We start from the raw sequence: 15822 nt of genomic DNA, 5'->3' as shown, positions 1-15822 counted from the left end.
TAATACCACATTAAGACACCAAGACGTTGATGAACACCATAGAAAAAAGCCATGCTGTGATTTGATTTGAAAAACTTTTGACATTTTGAGATTTCTGCAAGAATTGCATTTTGGTGATTGGATGGTGAGCACTTCTGTTCTGGAAACTGCTCAGAAAACCCTCTTATTGTCAGTCTAGCTAGGAAAGACATCCATCGTCTGAATGCTCTAGGTGTGTAGTTTGTGGCTGTAAAGTTTCATGAGGTTGTGATTATCCTAGAGGTGACCACAGGTCATTTTATACAGTGAGGTCAAGTTTAAAAAAATGGTCTCACTATATGGGGCTATATGGCTACTATGGGGGCTAACATCATCACACATGAATACAGTTGGGCTCATTGGATCCACAACAGTCTCAGCTTTACAGTCAAACCGAATTTATGTAACTCCAAGACTGTTTATGGACCCCTGTATGCAGAAATATTCAAATTTTAGAATAGGCGAAAATAACGCATTTGTACTGCATTCAAAAAACTGTGTGATGTGATTATCATAAAGTGGGCATGTCTGTAAAGGGAGACTTGTGGGTACCCATAGATCCCATTTTCATTCACATATCTTGAGGTCAGAGGTCAAGGGACCCCTTTGAAAAATGGCCATGCCAGTTTTTTCCCCGCCAAAATTTGGCGTAACTTCGTAGTGTTATTTAGCGTTCTTTACATGTTTCATATGATACCAATATCTTCACTCTAACTTTAAAACTGAACCTGCTACAGCCGCTGAAAAAAAGTAAAGTTGGCACTCAAGAAGTGGAAGAGGTTAAACCAGCGAACCAAACCAGTTATTGTAAAATCATTATTTATTCAAACTTTTTTAATAGAGAAAATGTGTTTTCTTTATGCTGGGTGGGTAAATTCTCAATTCTATACAAAACCATGTGTAAAACTTTAGGTGTAAACATTTACAAATATACAGGAAGAAACTCCTTAACTTTGCTAAGTCAAGGACACCGTCAGTCGCTATTGAAAGAGTAAAATGTGTTGTTGGAGGGCAACTACAAAAATAGAAATCACTTTCAGGTAGATGTATGTTTGGTATAGCAATACAGGTTAGAAGCCTTCTGAAACTATGTCAATCAGTACGATGTCAAACTAATTTTTTAAAGAACAATTTAAAGATAAAAAAAACAAAGAACAAACCTCTCTAAACACACTGAAAATCTATACACCAACAAAACTGATTTTAAACATATTTTATGCAGGTAAATGCATTTTGTTTTGAATTTAAGCTACATGAAACAACCGATTGTAACGTGAAGTTAAATAACATAACTAAACATTAATTTTCAAGCTTGCGTTTAGTAAATAAATACGCCTGAACAAATAAGTAATGGAGATGACGTACAGAGTGAACTACTGCTTCATGAGTTACAGCAGGGTTAATTGCTTCAGGGAGGCTATATGGCTTATTCATATTTAGGAAGGCAACTCAGTAGGTTACACAGTTTGTGGAGTTCAAACTAATTCAGTTAAATCAAAAATAAAATTATTCAATAAAATTAGTTGGTGGTCTATTAAAAACAAATGTGTTGATTTCCATTGCTTTAAAGTCTAATGCATACAAACACTCTGAAAATAAACCTGTACTGTGTGACAGTGCCATAATTGTACAATAAGTCATTTGTTCATACATAAACCCTTCGTTATAAACATCTAATCCATTTTTGCACTTTCTTGAAAAGTACAGAGTATAATCGTAGCATCAGTCCGTGACTGCTCTGAAGCTAAATCGGCGTTATGAGGAGAGAGGTAGAGAGGCCATCCACTACTGTACTTCAGGTCATCAGTGTGTCATGAAAAAGCCTTGAAATGTGCCACGACGCTGCTCTCCTCTTCAGTTAGAGAGTCTCTTGTGCTCTCTCTGTGGTGGGAGCGGTTGGTCTCTCCACACACGTTTCCCTCCTCTCCCTCTGACATACAAGCCTATTTCAGAAAGCCCTTGTAGAGGAAATGGGAGTGACTGGTAAATCTCTCGTTCTCCAAACAGAAGAGCAGGTCCCTGAGATTGACGCGTGTGATGCGCTGCCGCGTGGGTCTGGAGCCCGACGAACCGGCCCCGCCAGAGAGAGAGGAACCTGATCCTGATCCCTGCAAGATGAGAGACAGATGGGAGGGAGAAAGAGAGGATTAGAGAGGTATGTAATATTGGTAATTTGTGTGTGTATCTTTATATTTTCACATTTAAATTAGTAATGTTGACCAATAAGGAGCAGCAGAGTGGCTGAGTGTGTGCACTGTTTGAAAGCACCATCTGGCTGGGGCCTTCCCTGTGCAGAGTTTGTATGTTTCCTGCATGGATTGCTCCGGATTCCCCCCCGACAGTCCAAAGACATACAGTTTAGGTCAGTGATTTCTAACCAGGGGTACCAGTACCCCAGGGTGTAGCCCTACTTCTGCAGTTGCCAGGGGAGCTCAGGGAAAGATTGTGGGGTAAGCTCAACTAATATGAAATTTGCGGTTGTATGCCTCCGACAACCAGTGAAATTGCAGTTTACATTCATGTCTGTCCAAAATGTCATCACTTCACCATTTTATCCCATTAGACATTTCTGTGAAATTGTCATACTTAGCATATCAATTCTTGAGTATGGCCAAAAATGTGTTTTGTGCTAAACTAAATAAAAACTAAATTCTTTAAGAAAACTAAACTTAAACTATATTGACTGGTAAAAAAACTAATAAAAATAAATATAAAATGTACGTAAATTCATTTCAGTTTTAGTTTTTTAGCTATAATATATCACTACTGAAAAAAGGAGACAGCATGAAATTTTCGTCAACTCTCGTAACATTGAACCACAGAAATTGTACTGTATATGTAGCTACAGACTTCTGAAACTTATATCTGGCCCTTACAAAAACCTAAAACTACTGTAAAACTAAAACTAAACATTTAAAAGCTAAAACTAAACCTTTCTGAAAAAAACTAAATTTAAACTAGCAACACACTTACCCTAATTAAAACTAAACTAAAATGAAATTGAAAAGTCAAAACTAAAATAAAATAAAAACAAATTGAAAATTCAAAAACTATTATAACCTTGCCCCCACAACCCTGAACTGCAATGAGAACAGTAAAGACATTTAATAGATGGATGCATGTCGGCCAATGAACTGTTATTCTTTATTATTATTATTTTCTATGAGAGTGAGGTATGAATGTGACCACGGCGTAGGACATTTTGAAATGGTTAAAGGAAAGACTTTAGCTACAGTAGTCTATTATGGGAATTTGGGATGAAGTAATTGTTTCTAACCTTTTTCCTGAAGCATGCAGTTAATCGCCATGAACCCTGTAAATGCCCTTTTTTTGCCAGCCAATCCCATGCAGATTATTTAGGAAGCCCTGCAGTCATGGCCTCTGCAATACTGTTTTGTTAATTGTGTTATTTCCATGGCCGTTGATTTGGTAACAACTTTCCCACTTTCACTGCTATAGCAATTTGGCATTGTACCTAACCAGAATACAATACAACTCAGTGACATCGGTTTTTCCTCTATTTTCAATAAAGAAGAAGACTACATGCAGAAGAAACAGCACAAAAGCATCATTGTCACCGGGAGGCGGGAAATAAACACCATCTTAAATTACTGCAAGCAACCGTTGTCAAAGTAAGTAAATAAAAGAAGAGATATCAGCACATTGTTTCCTGAACATTTGTTTTCATATGCCAATTCCCGTGCACAATTACAGAATACAGGGCCAGTTATTGCAGCAATGGTTAGACGCTTATTTTCCAGAACAGGCTCTGCAGTTGTGGATACTCCCCAGTGAATAAACACAGATAAAGAACAACCATTACCAAGGCAATCACAAAATCTAGAACAGGCACAGGTTTGTGGTCAAAGAAGAAATCAATTAACTAAACCTATAACGATGACGTGTAGCAGGTCGGACCAGGCATAACCAGGAGCTGCAGCACCGCTATGAAGACTGTCTCATTGTATTAAAAGAATGTGACTGGTGACTTGTTAAATGTGATCTGTAGTCAGCTGACTTTATGCTCTGTCAGAACTGACGAGCGGCTTCATTATATTATTTTCTCCAGGTATGTGAAGAGTGCAGGTGAGTGACAGCAGGTTTCTGTCAGGGTAGAGTGGGCTGTCAGCTCATCCCCACATCAACTCTGTCTGATGGATACCGTCACTGGAGTAAAGAACCGACTAACAGTTGCCGCTAACGTCAGCTATTTCTGAAGCCGGTGTTTTATACTGACAAAGAAAGTAGACCTGACGTTATTATTGCTGTCATCTGCATTTTAACTTTGGTGTCTTTCGTTGAATTGTGAGTCATAGGTCCTGTTCTGAACAGGCCTGGCATTAAAGGGATAGTTTGGGTGTTTTGAAGTGGGGTTGTATCTATAGTCAGTGTATTAACTACAGTAGATGACAGTCTGCATGTCCCCAGCTTGGAGAAACAGATAGGAGTTAACGCAAAGAACCAAAGCAATGTACTGCTCTGGACAGGGCCGTAGCGAACATATTTTAGCCACCTAAAAGAAAGGCTCACCTAAAAAAAACGATCAGTTTAAGTGTACGCTATATTTAAAGTATTTTTCGCCAGTTTACCTTGTATCAGACAACCCATATCAACGGGGAACTGAAGCCGTTGTATCCATCTATGTTCTCGCCAAAGCTCCCAGACTCCATTGAAAAAACTGTAATTTTACCCAGGATTTTCTGGTCTACCGCTGCTGCGATCGGTTAGTTTGTGCTATTGTGTGACTTTAGTGTATCCAACTGACCAAAGTCACACAATGACACAAACAAACTAACCGATTGAGGCAGCAGTAGACCAGCAAGTCCTGTCTTCTACAAGGTAAAATTACTGTTTTTTTCAATGTATTCCTATTGCTTTGGTGAGAGCGTAGATAACAGCTTCAGTTTCCCATCGTAAACATGGACTGAATAGCTGTCTGATGGCAAAGTAAAGTGGTCAAAGTGCCGCCGACACCGGTACAGAGCTTCAGAGAACCTGGGACAACAGTGGGTGGCCGGGCGTGCGTCAGATCTGTGCAGAGCATCGGAACAAAAACACCGACACATCACAGACGGTATGATAATAACATCCAAAACACAAGATTCACTCTCAGTGGTTTCTGTGACATTAGAAATACATTAGCAGGTGCAAATGCACTTCCTGTGTCTAGTCTGATATAGATAGCCTATATAGATGAGATATGTTTTCATATATGAGGCTATAGCCTATAAAGAAAATACAGTTGTACTGACAGGATACAGAGCACAGAAGCCGTTTTCATGCCACGAGGCATGTTCTGTCTCTGTCCAGCTTATACTAATAAAGTAATGGTATATGATAACTTTAGAGGTTATACTTGACAGCTAGCCCAGGATAAACAACACTATGTGGGGAACCCGCTGTAATTAGTGTTACCTCGGCTGCAGCAGAGGAGGATGGAGAGTCCAGAACCTTCCTCTTCTTCCTGGGGACCGATGGCTGCCAAAGCTGTCAGGTTGGCCTCCTTCTGTCTTATCTGAGCCAGCTCTTGCTGCTGCATCTGGATAACGCACACATAGCAACACGACAATCAAGCATACAGTGCTTAAACATACAGAAGCAGACACGAGTTGACTGTCCTGATCATCTCATCCTACCTCTTTGCTCTCTGTTTCAGACGCAGCTGCTCCGGATCCTCTTGCCGAGCTCGAGACTGCGAGGACAAAAGAAAGACGCAATTAATAAGTGATGTTGGCAGAAGAAAGGCCGAAGCCCAAGCTGTGTTGGACCAGAGATACTGTAGAATTTTGCAGGTGTTTGCCCATTCTGCATGAATATCTACAATCACGTGGAAAACTTTGAGTTTGAAAAGCAGATTCTACATCAACTACTGGTGAGTTCAAGTCCCCTGAATTGTCCCATATCCATCAATATTTAGCCCACATTTAAAGCTAAAACGTTTTTATACTGCACAGTAGTTGAATAAAAAATGCGTAATATATTTATTAATGTATGTATTATTTATTCTTAATGGAACTAATGGAATTTAACTCGGTGTTATAAATTCGTCCCCAGTGCCATTTGATTTGTTACAAACTGTTTGAGGTATATCCTGAGGGTGAGTCAAAATCAATCACAACCTTTTGTCAAACTTTATTGAATATTAATGCGTCTCTGGAGAAGAGAATAGCTGCGGGATACAAAAACACTAAATATAATCCAAACAAATTGGCATTTATTACACACCTGCTCTTATAATAAATGGCTTGACTTGATTTCATCCAAACCTTTAAAAGAAATCAACACAGTACGGCCTTGAAATAATAAAAATGGATGCTTGAAAGTCTATTTAAACCTAGACAATCTTCAATGCCATGCCTGCTGAATGTAAGTAAGTCCTGGCAACAGAGTGCATGTTTTGATGGTTGCATAAGAGGTTGTTTCAATCTCCCAAAAAAAATATTTTATCCAGGTATTTATTACAGAAATGTGAATTTGTGAAACATGAAAACCTCTCAGTCTATTATGGGGCTATTTATTTTATACTCTATTTGACACCACAGATTTGGACTTACGCTTCACCACAGCGACCCCGGTACCTTTTTACTACAATTTTGTGTAAATGAAATTTCCCCAATAGCCTTTGTGGACATATTATTGTGATGTCTGTCAGTGATGCTGTACCTTAGCTGCCTTTAGGAGGATCTCTCTCTCCTGCTCCTCCTTCTGTTGTTTCTCCAGCTGGTCCAGCTGCTCAAAGAACTTAAGCTGAGCACGAACATCACTGCTCTGCTCATAATTGTTATCCTCCTGCCAACAGACAGCAGTGCCACAATGTTATCCCAGAAAAGGCAAAAAGATTACAGGAGAAAGTATTGAATATCTGTGGAGACATATCTGTCATTTGCATGCATACAGTGGACCCATTTAATGTCGTAGCACCAGCAGTATTTGTCTTTAATGACGCTGTAAAACAAACCTTGAAATTGGCGTTTTTCTGCTGAGCCACGTGGGTAACCTTTTCCATCAGGGGTCTGGAGCCGCTGCTGAGTAGCGTGGGAGACAAAGTTCACCACCTCCGCACCCAGGTCCTGTCAAACCGTACCTCCTACCTGGAAAAGAAACAGAGACATGTTGGGGTTTAGGAGGTGGATAGATAGATAGATAGATAGATAGATAGATAGATAGATTAGATAGATAGATAGATAGATAGATAGATAGATGCTGTATTGTCAGTAGGTTGTAAGTGTCTCACCTATCTCCTGCATTCTCTTCTGTAGAACGGCACAGGATAAGAAAGCCTCGTCCTTACAGGAATGTGTCACCGCTCCCACAAGTCCAGAATTGGTTGCGAGGATATTAGCACTTTCCTCTGATAGGTTCACTCCAGCCATGGAGGCCACATCGTTGATGTCGTCATCATCTCTGTATACATAAACGGAGGTGTGACAGAGATAGCATTGAAACTTGGATAAATCACTATGAACTGTTTATATATTTACTTGTCCAGCTACATAACATTTTTAAGCTTTAAAAGCTATGCTGACAATGACATTAAAGGGAGGATCCATCTGCGTTCTGTTACATTGTTTCAATTGGAAACACCCACTCAGCAATTGCAAAAAGCAGTGACGCAGGTTACCAAAGTAAGCTAATTGAATATAATCAATAAGGTTCTAAATATTGTGAACGCTAGAGCTAGCTGAGTCGAAGTTAGCTGTGCTAAGTTTGGAAATAACTGAAAGAGTTAGTTCAGATTTTTTTGAAGTGGGGTTGTATGTAAACTTCCGCGTTCTGCAAGGTAAAATTACTGCTTTTGTGAATGTAGTCTGGGGGCTTTGAAGAGAGTGATATAACGGCTTCAGTTCCCCGCTGGAAAGGGCTGTCTGATGGTGAAGTAAAGCGGCGGTGGATGGCAGCAGAAGAAAAATGTATTTTAGCCACCTAAAAAAAAATCAATATCAGTTTAAGTGTACACTATATTTAGAATATTTCCCCCCGCTGTCAGACAGCCCTCTCCGACGGGAACGATACAACTGCTTCATTATATCGCAGTCTTCAAAGCTAACAGACCAAACTCCATTCACAAAAACAGTAATTTTACCCTGCAGTACACGGGAGTTGCTGGTCTGCCGTTGCATCGATCGGTTAGTTAGTTTGTGTTATTGTGCGACTTTCGGATCTGAACTGACATGGCATCCACACAGCAGTACATTGCTTAGCTTTCGTGCTGGTACTCCTGTCAGCTTCTTCAAACTGGGATGGTGCCGACCGCCATCTAAGTTACTGTATGCAACGTTAATTTACACTGAAAATAAGGCTGTCTATAATACTGTACATGTAGCAGCGTCGTCATGCAGAAACCTACGTCAGGTCACGTGGGAAAAAAGCTTTTAGAAGGGCTTGGGAAAATGTCATTTGGACGTTAAACATACATACTTTTGACCGAAATTTTAATGTTCAGATTTGAATACATAAGGAACACCACTGTGAAACTACAGAATGATAGAAAAACCTCAAAAAAAGAAATAATGGACCACCCTTTAAAGAAACTTTAATTTTTATTTTACTGGTCGAGTTTAGAAAAGTTCCCAAAAGTAAATTTTCCACCTACAAGTGATATTAATACTAAATCTTGTGTGATTAAAGAGCATTTATGGTCAAAACTGATTTGAATTCTGTTATCTTTGTTCTTACTTGAAAGTGCCACCCGCCTCTTTCAGCCTGTTCTTTTGAGCTAGGCTCAAGGTTGCAGCAGAGACTTGTTTAGAAAATGGTGGCCCCTCCAGCCTCACAGGAACTGTTAGAGACACAAAATCACAATCAATACTACAAGTCACCACAAAGAAAGACAGACAGAGGTGTTATTAGATTGACGTCCTCACCTGGCTGCAGCTCTTTCAGCTGGACCTGTTGCTGTCCCAGCATGATGCGACCAGGGGCCTGATTCCTGAGAGTCACCATGGGGGTCATCGGTAAGGCTACCTGAGGTCTCACCATTGTTCTCTGCTGCTGGATCACCTGCAAGGGTAAAGTACCAAATGTAGATTATGTAATTATTACCATAGTGATGCTTTATGTTTTATTGTGCAATGTGAGGGAGTGGAAAGGTTTGAGCTGCCTCATATTTGATGTAAATGCCACTCAAAGTTATAGATCTGATATATTTATTAGTCCGTTTACCATTGAGGGGTCTGTCCCGGTTTGCTAATGGCTGGCTGGAGCTGGGGCCGGCTGATTGGGGCAGCGATGCGGGGCGCTGGGCTACCCAGGACCACCGTGGTGGGGGTGGGGATGGGTGAGGTGGAGGGGGCTGGACCTGAGGCTGGCTGGGGGAGGTGACTCTGCTGGATGAAGGCTGCTGAGTCTGGAGTGAGCTGCCTCAAGGCTGGGAGGCTTCTCTGCAGAAGACAAACAGGTTATACTTTATGTTACAGAAATGCATTGTTAAAGGTAGGGTTGGTAGTGTTGGTTAAATACATTTATATATTCATATATCTTTTTTAAAATTCTCATTACATCCCGACAACAATGAATAAATCGGCTGTTCTGACAAAAATACAGTAAAAAAATGCAGTATCTGTGGTTGTCGCAGGACTGTAATAAGCCTGTCCAATCGGCCCAAATTAAATGATTCAACGGCCTGCCTGCGCGCTCTCTGCCCATGAACTCTGCCCATGCACTCATTGCGCGTCACAGGAGTCTTCTACAACCTGCTAGTTTGACAGCTGTGAGTATTAACAATAGCCATGTTCGTCGTTTACGTTCATTAGGATATGTTAACTTCATAATGATAATTTTGGGGGAGTGGCTTTGGAGTTAAGCCTGAACGGACGCACTGTCAGTGTTGACGTGGCGAATTTCTCACTAGATTTAGTGACTTTTGGAGCTAGTGCTGCTAGCTACTTTTGTTGGAAAAGAGATGGCAACACTGGGCTCGGTTTTTTCGGTTGAATAATTTTAAAAATCTAGTGCACTCTTGCTAGTTTCTCAAGATTACAGACCGTGCCTTTCAGGATGACACTGTTTGGCAATAGTTTCCTGTGGTCCAAGGAAATATAAAACACATTTTACTGGAAGGTATATCAGCGGAAATGACAATAGAATATAAGCTTTCTTACCTTGAGGAAAGGCACAAGGTAAGGTTGGGGTGAGGAGTTGAGCTCTTTGTACAATCTGCTGGTGAATTCCTCAGCTTCAGTCTGCCCTCCTAGTACAATATAGAAGCATAAAGAGCTGGGAGTGAGAGCTGTCATATTTGCAAGTACAGATGATGCTTCTCTTAGCTTCCACTTTTAAATACATTGTTATATTTATTTGTCAATATCCTTGTGAAATGAGAAACATAACATAGCAGTTGACCGGCTCACTCACCAGCAGTTCCTTGACCAGATCTCTCACACTGGCTGCGGTCTCTGTAGATTGCTTCCCAGTCGATGCCAGCTTGATCAACGTAGACAGGAAGTTCTTACATTTCTTCACATTCTCCATCGTCTCCTGCCAATAACATTCAGATTATGAACAAATGCCAGTCTCCTTTTTGAATAGCCATGTTATACATCGCAGCATGCCTTGCCTTCTTTTATCATACTGTAATTGTCTCTAGCACATGCAGACGCCCAGCTCTATCTGATCCCTCGGGGCTATGCACAACTCACTTTGCTCACTGTTACTGAGGCAACTGTGGTCCCAGCTGTTTGGCTGACGGTCCTGGGGGCAATTCCCGGTACTGCAGCACCAACTGAGCTCTGGGAAGACAGACATCACCACCATAACATGTTATTTAGGTTGTTCAAGTGTTTCAAAACACACGTTTCAAGTCATCATAGGGGAGTGTGGGTTTTTAGAGGTGCTTCAAAGTTGATCAAGGGCATCAAACTTCAGGTTCAAGAGGATATAGGTGCTCTTCTCCTGCACTGAATTTCAGTTCACTTCAATGTTTTGGTTTTTCAGACGTTAGGAAAGAAGTCATTGATCATTTTGTGATTGTTTTATTTGTAACTGGCAAATCTGCTGACGTGTTTTTGGTGTGTGTAACACATAAAACTCTTTATAAATAAGTATAATTCCCTCAGGTCTACTATAGTAAATCCAGGAAACAAGGTTCAGGATTACCATTAAACCCAGGCAATTGGACATTTATTCACCCATGCAATGAGGGTTTGCATCCTTTTCATTGAGGCGAAATGCACTCATAAGATCCTTCTAGTGTCACTCTGACACATAAACCGGTAATATCATGGTGCATTACTATAATACAATACCAAACAGCGAATGGGGCGATTTGTATCATCCTTCAGTCTGCAGCTTGAGCAAGTAATGGACACAAAACAATGTGCAACAAGCCAAATGAACATAATAAGACCTTATTTTTACACCAACAGACGGGGTTACCTGAAGGATCGGAGGTCTGTGGAGAGTGGTGGTCGCAGCGAGTGACGGCGGGGTCGGACAGCCTTGACGGACGATGGTGCTGGGAGCCACCTGTCTGCTGATGATGGTGTTCCCAGGAGCCTGAGACAAGGCACAACGCACGACATGATGGGCAACAACCAGTTTCATCAAACCAGAAGACATCTACTGATTACATCTAAATTTATACACGAATAAAAAAATAAAATACAACATAATAATATGCATATACAGCACACTATTTTCCATATACCTACACATGAGCTATAATTTAACTAATATTCTATTTAAACAGGTGCTACCCTGAGCTGTAGGCAGAAAGGCAAGCTGAACATGGGCTATAACACTGACCTTGGCACTAAAGTGAGACACAGTGGTTGCCGGTGTTACACCGAAATCTGCCACAGAGTGGCTCACATTTATTTTCACAAAGGTTTTCATGTGTGGAATCAGCAGAGAGCCAGCAACACGAGGTCACTGTTTCTGACCGCTGTTGTCGGAAAATGCACCTGTGTAATAAATAGGGCTGACCTGAATGTTTCAAAGCTTCGACCGTTGCCATGGTAATCGACCTCTAAATCAGTATTTGAATGCTTCAGGGGTTTTTTGTTTATTTTTTTATATGTAAGTATGTATTCATTACTCATATTCAACATGAATTATTATTAGTTATTTTAAGACGGATTTCGCTGTTTGTTGTGTGTAGAGGTGCGTGTGTGTACAGTAGTGCAGCAGCGGCACTGTCCCATGCTGTGCTGCGCCGCCAAGCTTTGAATGCCTTTGAATATTTCTCGCAGAAGCTTCGAAGCTTAAAGAATGGTATTTGGGATAGCCCTAGTAATAAATGAGGCAAACCCCAAACAATAGATCCCAATATGTGACATAAAACACACAAAACTAAATTGTTAAAAAACATAAATGTTATTTAATATTTTTTTATTTTTAATAAATAAATCACAAAACTCTAAAAGAAAAGTAAAAGACAGAACAGTGGGGCAACATTTTCTGAGACAGCTGTCAGAAATGGTGACCTCATGTGTTGCTGGTAGTCTGCAGTCACAGATTTCGGTGTAACACCTGTATAAAGCTCTTCCTGGGCAGGCAGAGTTGATCTTACCTGGCCAGGAGACATGCTTGTTGGCGGTCGCAGTCCGAGGTGCCATGCCTCCCTGTGCCTGGGCCTGCATCTGGGCCAGAGCCTGCTGGGGAATCATCAGCAGCTGTCCGCTCTCACTGCGTACAAGTACCATCCCTGAACCAGAAATCATAACGGTGTAGTGTTATTTAAGGAATCTGGTGCAGAGGACACCTTATTTCTATGTATTCTGTATTGGATGACCGACATTCAATAAGAATATAATCTACCAATGTGTGTTTGCGTTATTGTGCGACTTTTGGATCTGAACTAACGTGGCGTCCACACAGCAGTACATTGCTTAGCTTTCGTGCCGGTACTGACTATAAGGATGTATACAGTATAACATTGTACAGGTAGCAGCGTCATCATGCAGAAACCTACATCAGGTCACGCGGGATAACGTTTTGAGAGGGGCTTGGGAAAATGTCATTTGGACACTAAACATACATACTTTGACCAAAATTTGAATGTTCGGATTTGATTACATAAGGAACACCACTGGGACGCTACAGAAAGATGGAAAAACCTCAAATAAATAAATAAACTTTAATTTTTATATTACTGGTTGAGTTAGAAAAGTTCCAGAGTGTAGAGGACACCTTATTTCTATGTATGACCAACATTCAATAAGAATATAATCATCCAATGATTATTACTTACAATCATTGATCAGAGGCGTTGGAGTTTCTTGGAGGTCAGGGGGCACAGTCAAATTGAAACTGCTGAGTGCTGTTGTTGTGGGGGTTTTTTTTGTTTGTTTTTCTTTGAGGTATTTATTTATTTTGTCTTATCTTTTATGTTATCTGTTTTCTTTGTTAGATAAGTGAAATACATGAAATGTCATGTCTCTCTTTCTTTGAAATTCTGACTAAACATTTTATTGTATAATTTAATTATTAATATTGTTAGTCTGTCTGTATGTGTATATATGTCTAAATGTAAAATGTAATACTAATATATTAAAAAAAAAATTCACTGATCAGAGGCAAATGAATCAGTCAAGTGGGAATAAATGCATGGGCAACAAACTCACTCACCCGGTGGGAGCTGGATGTTATGCAGGCCGATACTGGGCTGTCCCGGGGAGGTCTGGGGGAGCCTCGGGGCCAACATCTGAGGCGTCAGGGCTCGGATCCCACCTGGACCGGCTGACACCATCCGGGGAGCGCTGAGGGCTCCAGGAGTGACAGCCGGCTGCGGTGCTGACTGTATGATTGTTGTTGTTGTTGTTGTTGTGGGTGGCTCTGCCTTGATTATGTGCGACCCTGACACCGAGTAGTTGGACGGCTGGCTAAACGTTGTTGTTGTTTGCACGCCGAAACCTGCGTGACCTGTTGTTGTACTGACAACATTATTGTTCCCATTCAAAGTTGCACCCGACCCCGCGGTGTGCTGCACAGGAGGCGGCCTGACGAGCGCCACAGAGGCTCCTGGAGCTGCTGGAGGAGCTGCTGGAGCGACAACAACACTCTGCGAGTTCATGAGAGGCGTCTGAATCACGCTGTTTGACAATGGCGGCATTACTTTAGACATCACCGGTCCACCACTGGAGACAGACATCACGGTGCTGCCGCTTGTCTCCACTGAGAGAGGGGCAGCGCTTCCTGATCTGTGAGAGTTCATAGTTTGACTCCCATTGAAAGTCTGCACCGAGTATGAGCCTACTTTCCCCTGATTGTGATTAGTGGGAGAAGTTACCAGTGTTGTGCTGAAGCATGGAGAGAGAGAGAGAGCTGTGATGATGAGACCGAGACCCCCCCTGATGAACTTCTTTAGAACACAAACACTCCTGAATGTGACGGGACGAGACTCTGACACATCTACTGTTTAGTCTCAGTCAGCTCCGGCTCTTCTTGCTTTATATACTCGGAGGAGGAGACAGACAGAGGGAAAACAACATTACCTGCTTTTGGCAAATCGTCTTGAACCACCAAGTCCCAGCTGGACATTAGCTCTCTCTCGCTTGTCCGGGAACTATAGCCGTGTAATTACCGGCTGCCTCTCGCTGCCTACCCCGGTGGTTGTTGTTGTTGTGACACAAGACGGACAGTTGTGACTCTACTACAGGCTGTACGGGATGACAAACTACCGCTTTATTCACCTCTGTGTGTAAAGAAAGCTCCTCCAGCGGAGCGAACACAACCGCCATCTTCACTCTCCTGCGAGCTTGTGAGAAGTGAGGTAGTGATGTGTTGGTCGCGAACGAGCCGGTTCAAAGAGCCGGCTCTTTTAAGTGAACGTTAGGAGCCGGCTCTTTTAAGTGAACGTTAAGAGCCGGCTCTTTTAAGTGAACGTTAAGAGCCGGCTCCTGTCCGAGAGACTTTTTTTTAAATTTTTTTTTTTTTTAATTCAAGGCAGAATGATAGGACAATTTTATTCGCGCCACAGGCATTACATGCACTTATTGACAGTGTATTCCAAGCCACGTACTTCCTGAAGTACACTTCAATGTAGTGCACTGTGTGTACTTACTTGAGTAGTGCGTGAATTTCAACGGGGTAGGGTCTCAAATCAAATACTCAACGGCACACTTACCGGAAATGACGATCGCAACATTTCACCGCGGCTCACTACCCGCCAAAATATCTTCTTCTTCTTCGGGGTTTTACAGCAGCTGGCATCCTTTGTGTTGCATTGTTGCCTCCTTCAGGTTTTACCCCTCAACTACCCGCCAAAATATCTGCCTGCTTTGTTGATCAAGAATACACAGAAAACTAAAGCAAAGTGGAAATACGTTTCAAACGTCGTCGCCTACGATGTGTCCTCCTGTTGGCTGAAAATGCACTGGTATGTTTACGTATTGTATTGTTTTATTCTGTTATCTACGTAGCCCATAGACATCTATAAGGTACGTTGTTCTGTACCGCAAAAGCTCCTGCATCATCTGCCGCCATTTCCAAGATGGCAACAATTGAGTGTGAAAATTGTCCAGCGTTCCACACTCAAAGATTTGACCGTTTTGAGTACAGCATCCGGGTACTTCGAGTGCGCTGCATTTTGCCATACTTCAGTGTGTTAATGACGTCCGTGCGACCAATCAGGTGATGACAGATAAGGATCATACCATCAAGCAGGGAGGGGTGGGGGTGCGCGGCGCGCTAACGGTCTACAGGTACAGAGCAGGAGGGAGTGGAGGACAGAAAGAGAGAGCGGAGTGTGGTGCGCGGATAGCAGACAATTGAGTGACAGTCGGAAACGAAGCAGTATGTAAAATTACGATATTCTGGAAATTATAAGGTTTAGTAAAATTATATTGAATAACTTAAGTGATATAT

General features: G+C 41.7%; 1 protein-coding gene and 1 pseudogene across 1 annotated transcript in view; both read right to left on the bottom strand.

Moving 5' to 3' along the window:
• Positions 1-15822, bottom strand: part of LOC119492355 (inositol hexakisphosphate kinase 2-like) — a 1011171-nt gene that overhangs the window by 702304 nt on the left and 293045 nt on the right. The window lies entirely within an intron of this gene.
• Positions 818-14374, bottom strand: LOC119493830 (annotated as a pseudogene).

The sequence above is a fragment of the Sebastes umbrosus genome, chromosome 1 (assembly GCF_015220745.1).
Source record: "Sebastes umbrosus isolate fSebUmb1 chromosome 1, fSebUmb1.pri, whole genome shotgun sequence".
NCBI classification, from domain to species: Eukaryota; Metazoa; Chordata; class Actinopteri; order Perciformes; family Sebastidae; genus Sebastes; species Sebastes umbrosus.
Note: the sequence above shows the minus strand (reverse complement) of the source record. Positions and strands in the feature narration are given on the sequence as shown.